The sequence below is a fragment of the Vigna unguiculata genome, chromosome 10, assembly GCF_004118075.2.
Source record: "Vigna unguiculata cultivar IT97K-499-35 chromosome 10, ASM411807v1, whole genome shotgun sequence".
NCBI classification, from domain to species: domain Eukaryota; kingdom Viridiplantae; phylum Streptophyta; class Magnoliopsida; order Fabales; family Fabaceae; genus Vigna; species Vigna unguiculata.
Genome location: NC_040288.1, coordinates 31496755 through 31505374, shown reverse-complemented (window position 1 = coordinate 31505374; position 8620 = coordinate 31496755). Strand labels below are relative to the sequence as shown.

The 8620-nt window shown below is 27.7% G+C and overlaps 1 long non-coding RNA gene across 1 annotated transcript; it reads left to right on the top strand.

Annotated features, from left to right (window-relative positions):
* Window positions 1-5475: 5475 nt before the first annotated feature.
* Window positions 5476-8620, top strand: LOC114165733. Its single transcript, XR_003599768.1, has 7 exons — window positions 5476-6253; window positions 6342-6385; window positions 6801-6910; window positions 7118-7238; window positions 7562-7663; window positions 8284-8321; window positions 8477-8620. It is a non-coding gene; the product is annotated as an uncharacterized LOC114165733 (long non-coding RNA).

Sequence of the window (8620 nt, the reverse complement as noted above, 5' to 3'; positions counted from 1 at the left end):
TTTGTAAGGTGTTTGTGTGATTTTTCTTTTCTCGCAAGTATTTTCATGGTGGCACTTAATAAAAAATTGATGAAGGAGTTTTCTTTTGCAGAAAGGAATAATGACTCTAGAAAACTGAATTGGTTGACTTTGTATTACATGGGAAGTGGACCTTATAGAAAGGTTGACTTTTATTAATCAAACTTAATTTCATATTTTTATAATAACAAAATATATATATATATATATATATATATATATATATATATATATATATATTTCAAATTTACTACTTGTAACTACTATTTCTTAACTGACATGTTTTAACACTAGTTTAATTAGTGCATCTTATTATTACAAACACGAGATAATGTTAAATACTTATAATATCTCATCTTATAAAAACTGTAATAAAATTTGAATTTCTGATAGAGATTAAAGTAACAGTTTATTTGACTGTAATGTTTAATTTCAAATATTTACATTTAATTTAATTAAATTCTATATCTTAAATTATATTATTTATATAGCCAGAAGTGTTTAACTCTTAAATGTTAAAATATTAGGAAAGTAACAATTTCTTTTAATACCTGTAAAATAACCGAAATATTTTATCAAATTTATATAAAAAAAATTATAATAACCTTTAAAATTAATGTAAAATTAAATTCCTATAATATACATAGTGAATAATAATTATAATGAACTAGTCATGCGTTAGTGTATGTGTGTATTTTTTTATTATAATAAAAAATTATCAATATAATTATAGAAATAAATATAAATTATTTTTAAAATTTTTTTGTGGATTGTTTTTATTTATTTTATACATAATTTTTTTTCATTACAGGTAGTTATTTTAGTTGAAATAAATTGTTTAGTTTAAAAAATGGTTAAACAGAAAAAAAAATGGTTAAATTCAAATAAAATATGATACATAATTGTTTTAATTAAAAAAAATTATTTAAAGTGTAAAATTGAAACATAAAATGTGTACCAAAAATTTTCTTTATGTTACTAAAAATATAAGTCATCCTTTATTGAGTTTAAATATTTTATTAGTTAAAAATTTTACAAATAAAAAAATAATAATTAGTCAAGTTTTAGTTTATAAAAATTACCAATTTTTTATAAACTATTTTTCTATCCTTTCTCTACTTTTTTATATTTATGTTTCTACTATTTTCTTTTTAAGATTAAAGACATTTTGATATAAAATTAAGGTTAAGGGTAACAAAATGGATCAGGTATGACGAGTTGGTCCATAAATTCAATAGAAAAAAAGTTGGTCAGGTCAGTATATTGAGGCTTTTTTGTATTTCGGGGTCCATTTAAAGTGAAATTTGTAAAAATGGATTTGTTCAATTTTTTTTTAAATAGGGTCAAACCGATAGGGTGGACGACGACATTACAGGTGAAGTCGTCCTCCACCCTACTGGTTTCCTTTTTTTTTTTAAAGCAAAATCGTGTTGTAAGAGGTCGGTTTCTATTCACTTGAAAAATGAAGTCGTCCTCGCACATGACGACTTCACTTTTCAATTTTTTTTATATTTTTTTAAAGTTGTAGTTTTAAAATCTGATCTCACTCGTAGGGACAGTTTTTCCTGCTCGTGTAACCAGCTTCAAAACTATCAAAAGTAGATATTTGGTTTTTGTAGGTCCAAAAGTCACCAATAGCAATTGGGAAGAGACACATTGCAATGAAGAAATAAGCAACCTTGGCTCCTTTCCACATTGGCACTCGAGCTGGGTGCTTAAAAGTTTAAGGCACTGTTTCCAGGGCCAAATTGTGACCTCTAAAAGAAAAGGATATAATTCCAAGTGCATTCATGGCATGATGGCAAGAAATACAAGACTATTTTCAAGTGCATTTATGGCAAGAAATACAGAAGCAGAAGGTTGTGACAATGATAAGGGTTCGTAGGAGATTGAAGGTGGTCTTCGTTGGCTTACAAAGAGGATCCCACACCATGGTAGAGTAAGTTATAATACTGAAACGTTAAAAAATATATAAATAAAAAACTGAAAAGTGAAGTCGTCATGTAGGAGGACGACTTCACTTTTCAGGTGAATAGAAATCGGCCTCCTATATCATGGTTTCGCTTCTCGAAAAAAAAAACTGGTAGGGTGGAGGACAATTTTATCTGTAATGTCATCCTCCACCTTGACGACTTGACCCTTTTTTATAAAAAAAAAATCAATGAACTCCTTTTTACAAATTACATTTCAAATGGATCTCGAAATACAAAAAAATCGTATATTGAACTCGTAAGCTCGTCTAAATCTGATCCATCTTGTTCGTCAGCTTATTAGGTTATAGAATGGTTGGTCATGGACTGTCCCATAACTCGTAAGAGATTTGAAAATGGATTGGCCCATATAATTATTTTGCTACAAATTTCATTTAACTTTCTCACATTTCATTATCACTCTCACACTTAATTGAACTCAAAAGAACACAAACAAAGCAACACAATTAGAGAAAAAAAAAACTTGACCCAATCCAGGAGGAAAATAACGAGTGGCGACCATAGTTGGCCATCGACTGAGACGAAACCCACAATGTGGGTGCCTCTTCTTCCCAATTTCCAAATCTCGCAGGAAGGTTCTTCTTTCTCAAGTTCATATAACGTGGAACGCAAATGTAGATCGCCACTATCTCCAAATTGAACCCTACTATTGTCGCTTCTCTTATTAATAATAGTAGTGCCACACCTCATTTGAGCTCCTACACCATTATTCTCTTCCCACAAAGCATTAATGATATTTTCCACACTGTGTACAAATTACGTTACGTGCTACGTAATCCAGAATGCAAGTTACATTTCATATTACCTTCTAAATTTGTGTTACAAACTGTACAATCCGAAATGTAAATTTTCATTATGGATTGCATAATCTGAAATGTATATTTGTATTACGGATTGTATAATACAAAATATTTACGGATTGTACAATCCGAAACTAGAATTTCAGTAAGAGTATAATTGAAATTTTGAAAAGTATTAAGGTGCAGAAAGAAAACATGAAGGTGGAGGAAGAAATTTCAGAAACAAAGATGCGGTGAAGAAGTAAACCCAACGATGATAATGACTTTAATAACGGCGGCATGATAGAATGAGAGAGTATTTTGGTTTTTTATGTTAATATATGGGTGATGGTGGTAATCACGGGAGTGCATAGAGCAAAATCTTGTGCACAGAAATGTCCAGATTTTATTGGGCTCTAGCTCAGCAACTTCTTGTCCAAACTCCTAAGCCCAACTCATGACTACTCGTCACACTAAAATCCTTAGTAAAATTCTAGTTATTATATATCCAAACGATTTAGATGCATTTTTTTTTCAAAAGAAAAAATATGGGGTTTTATAATTATGGTTTTAATAAATTTTTAAACAGTTAGATTTTGTAAGTATTTAAAATGTAAAATTCCAGTTTGTGCATTAGTTTGGTGTTAAATTACAAAAACACCAATAAATAAGTTCAAAAATGTTAATCACTCACTCTCAAACACACTCTTTTGAATATATTATTATTTATTAGGTAAACTTTATTAGAATCAGAGTTTTATGATACATAATTATCATTTAATAAGTAGAACTCATAATTTAAATAAGTCTTAATTAATAACAAAAGGTATTTTGATAACCATGCAGTATATAATATGTTGCTTGCACTTCTTATAAGTTAACTAGTTGATGGATATGATTTACTTATATTTCTTAATTTAAAAAAAAAATACAAAACAAGACATTTAAATAAAATAAAGTATACTTCTTAATAATATAAAGTGAACAACTTCTACGATCTAATTTGTAATGAATTTTGTAATCTAATCTACAATAATTTGTAAATAGAAAATAAATATTTTTTTAATTTACTTGATAACTAAATATTGATTAACTTTCTCAACTAACTGTGTTAGGTTTTTTTATAACTTCGTTTTACATCTTAAATATGAAGCCAAAAACTTCTACCATCTAATTTATAACAAATTTCAATATAGTTTGCGAGAATTTTTTCCATCAAAATTTACAACATATTCTTCCTCTAAAAAAGTTTTTAAATTCGTTTACAGATACAAATGTAACCGAACAGTTATAAATAATTTAATAGAATTAAATAAAAATATAAATCAATCACAAAATAATATGCATGAATAGACATTAATTAATTACTCATAGTACTTTTGTGTTTTTAAATTCTTCCTCTAAAGTGATTTTACAAAGTCGGATTAGAGTCAAGCCTAACAGGAACAATGTCTTCTTTTCTCGTTGATTCCGTCAAGTCCGTGCTCTTGGCTATGGTTTCGTCTTCAACTTTTGTTATTGATTAGTGAAAACATCCTTAACAAATACTTTCGCAGTTGATCATTTGTTATAAATCCAAAAATTTCACCTCTGACTATAAAATATGAATGAGATTTTTTTTTTCCAACATATTGGTAAAATTGATTCTTTTACGTTGGTCCTTTGTATTTGTAATTTAAAGTTTCTCATGTATTTCTTGAAGAAAATAATTGTGTTGATAAATTAACTAATTTAGATTTTATCCATCGAGAACAATATAAGTGATTTACTACTTTAATTCCATGTATTTATTTAGATTTTTTTTCATGATATCTATAATTTATTTATGTTTCGTGAAGTATAATTTTTATCGTGAATTTGGTATACTTTCCCATACTTTGTATTTATTTTATTTTATCTTTTATTTTTAATAAATTTTCACGTAATCGATAAACTTTTAAATGAACACATAATTAAGATCTCAAAAATTTATAATCATATCTAATATAAACTTATTTTGAACATTTAACATTAATATTGTGACAAAAGCTAAGGTGTAATAAGTGTTATTACTAAAACATACGAACATTTATTGATTAATATATTACAATTAAATCACATGATAATATATTACAATTAAATCAAAATTAGTTTATTTAAAAAAACTGAAAAGCCGAAGACATATTTAAATCTACTATATATCTAAGAAATTCTTAGTATAGGTAAATTACTGAAATAGACATCTTAATTTATTGACACGTGTTTAAAATTGAGGGTATTTTTGTCTTTTTGATATTGTTGTGTTTTTGCCGTTTGAAAGTCTGTTTTAAATACCAATTGATGTTATCTGACACCAACATACTTCTTCTCCAAGGCAATCACCATTCTCGAGGTTAGTTTTTATTTTCTTCTGTTTTTTTCTTCTTCCGTTTCTTTCTTCTTCTTCAATCCTTCTTTCTTCTTCTTCATACCAAGTTAGGTTTTCTTTTTCTTTTTTTTTTAATTTCCAGTTTGTTTTTGTTGAAAGTTGAATGAACTTTTTCTTGATCAAGGTTATTTTTTTGGTTTCTTTTTTCTTCTATTTGTTGTTGTTCTTTCTTTTTTCTTCTATTTCTTATTTTATTTCTTCTTCTTCTTCTTCTTGGATCTTTTTTCTTTTTTCTTCTTCGTACTCTGTTAAAATTTTTTTACTTTGTGTTGATTGTTTGTCATGAAAGGTTTAATTTTTGCAATATTTTTTGTCATGGACACGTTTTAGTGTTGTTGATGGTGTTGTTGTATTTATATTTTTTGTACTTCGTAGACCTATTACTGTGTGTTGACGAAAAGGTTCAAGATTTTGTTTTTAGAAGGTAATTTTGAACAAAATCTTGAACATGTTTTGTTGTTGTTGATGGTATTGTTGTAATTTTTTTATACTTCGTACGCATATTACCATGGGTTGAAGAAAATGTTCAAGTTTTTGTTTTTAAAATGTATTTTTGAATAAAATCTTGAACATTTATTTGTCTGTGAATTTTTCTTTTCTATGGCCATTTGAAACGCTAGGGATATGGTGTTTGGGTGTTAAAATTGCACATAAAAGATACATTTTACGATTTATTGTTTGATTTGATGAATGTAATTTTTTTTCTTTATTAAAGTTCTTAAAGTTCTTAACTTTTTAGTTGTTCTTGGTTGTTCTTCTTTTTCAAAGTTGTAGAGGATGTGGTTTTCAAAGGTTACAAGATCAGTGCTTGAATCTACAAGCAGAAAGGATTCATTATTCATTTATGACAGTGTATTGCAATGGTCTTATTTAAAAAAAAGATTATTTTTTTACATCTTCCATGTTTATTTGGTTTTTATTTTTATTTCATTTATGCTAATTTATATTTAGACACAACCTCTGTAATTGTTAAATGATTTACTTCTATAATTTATATTTAACTCTTGGTCATAACTCTCCAAGTCTCCAAGGGGATTCAACAAAGACTGTTCCAACAGGTAAAGTAATATTCTGCATTCATTTGTTAATCAGTTTCCAAAATTTAAAGATCAAGCTAAAGATTGCATGATCTGATTGTCATTGTAGGTAAGATAGACAACAAAAACAAGCTTGGAGATGCTGCTCAAGAGGTATATATAAATTTCGTGAACTATATTACTATGTTGTTTTTTATGGTGTTATTTATTTTTCTTTTGTTTCTTATGTGCTCTTTCTTTTTCTTCAATAAAGGTTTAATTTTTTTTGAGGGTTTTTGTGTTGAAGATGGTGTACCATGGATTAGTACATTTTAGTAGTTGTTGAAAGTCAATAGCTTGAGTTTTCTTTCTTCTTCTTCATGGTCTTCTTCAACTTTTTTTTTTCTGTTTCGTAAACCTATCGTTGTGGGTTGAAGAAAAGGTTAAACCTTTTGATTTTAGAAGACATATTTACTATTTTTCGTTTTTAATCTCAGTGTTGTGTGTTTAGTTGCTTCTTTGATAACTATGGTTGTGAATTCAAGAATCAGACATGCTTAACAGAGTTAGATTTGTACTGTCTATGTAGGTGTTGGTTGATTTCAAGGAAAATCCCAAGGCTGCATAGGAATATATGAAGAATCCTATGACGATGAACAAGATCCAAAAGGTGGTCAATGTTGGAATTGTCCAAATGAGGTAAATTTGTAGAAGAAAGACAATATTTGTTTGAAATTAAAAAATTAGGAAATTTTGACTTTTATTTATCGTGTTTTGTTTTAGTGTACTTCATACTCTTTTTTTATATTTTATTTTGACATGATTTTATTTTAATTCAATTGGGGTGTGTTGTTTAAACTTTATCTTTTGGTTTTAACGAGTTTGTCATAATTTTGGTTATTGCAGTTGCTTGGGTGTACTACAAGTATTGGGGCATATGTGAAGCTTGGAGAAGAATCTAAATGCATTAAGATCACTTTTTGAAGGGACTACAGAAAGGAACACATTACTATTATGTGGAAAATTAGTATGGGTACCCTATATATGAATTTTATGTGTTGAGAATTTCTATCCATCTTGCACGGGAAAAAAATAAACTACTCAACAACCATAAATATTTTTTAGTACATTTGCATCTTTTTCTTATTTATATTTTGTAATTAGGATCATTAGTATTTATTCTAGCCATCTTTGCCTATTAAAACACATATTTCTGACTAATCAGGCATAACAAATATTACTTTTTTCTAAATTACATAATATGAGAGCTTTGGTTTTGATGTTGAATCAAAAACTATTTTATTCAAGCTATTTTGATCTTGCATGCTATGTTTTTGAACTCAATTGCAGGAGGAGTGCGTTTCTTTAGTTAATTCAATTGCAAACCCAAATGTTGCATTTGATGTAATAGAAAAAGGCAACAAGTCGCTTGAGTTGAAGATTCAAAACCAGGTGCTCTAAAAAATGTTTTTGACGAGCATGAATTGTTGTGGCGATATGTCTTGCATTTTCAACATTATTTTTTTTATGACAGTTATTTCCAATTTATCTTCTTCATATTTCTATCTTATAATTTCAAATTCTATTGACTATTCTTTTTGCTTCTCAAAGTTAAACCTATACAATAATGATAGGATAGGCAACTCAAAGATGGTGTAATGGGTATAAAGATGAAAGTAATAGTATCCTTCATTAACAATGGCAATTGCAACATCCATGGGTGATAGAAGGTTAACCATGACTTTTATGTTAATGTTGATAATAGAAGTGAAATTTTTTTTGTGATCTTTGAGACAAAATTGTTGTTATTGTTGTTAATGTCATAACACAATGTTAGGCTGCCTGTTAACAAAGATAATGATACATTGGTATATAGAGGTTTGTGAAGTTCTGTATGAACTTTGTTGATAATGTATAAAGTTAAGTTAATTTAATCAATTGAATTTTCTTGAGCTGGATTTAGATAAATATTACTTACTTCTAAGCTTTTCTAACTTAAATCATTGGTTGATTCGTGTTTATGGTATTTAATATAAATATTTATGGAACTGTTCTGTTTTCTACCATTGTAGGGAGCATATCAACATGACTGTTAGAGTAAACTGTAGAGGTATGATTCCCTGTCATCACAAATGCAACTACCTAAGTCCTTATTTTCTTGACTCTTGCATCTTTGTTTAAGAGTTCATTCGATATTCAATTTCATTGTTTGATTTCCAAATTGCTGGAATATAATCTCATTAAAGATTCTAAATTTTGTTTTAGATGAACAAAGGAACAATTATTATAGATGTTATCACCTACAGTAAGAAGTTGCAAGACAAATTCTAGAGTCTTATCACCGATTTTGTTTTGTTGTTTTGCAATTAGCTTTGGTTCACTGTATCTCATAAAGTTGAGATATTTTAA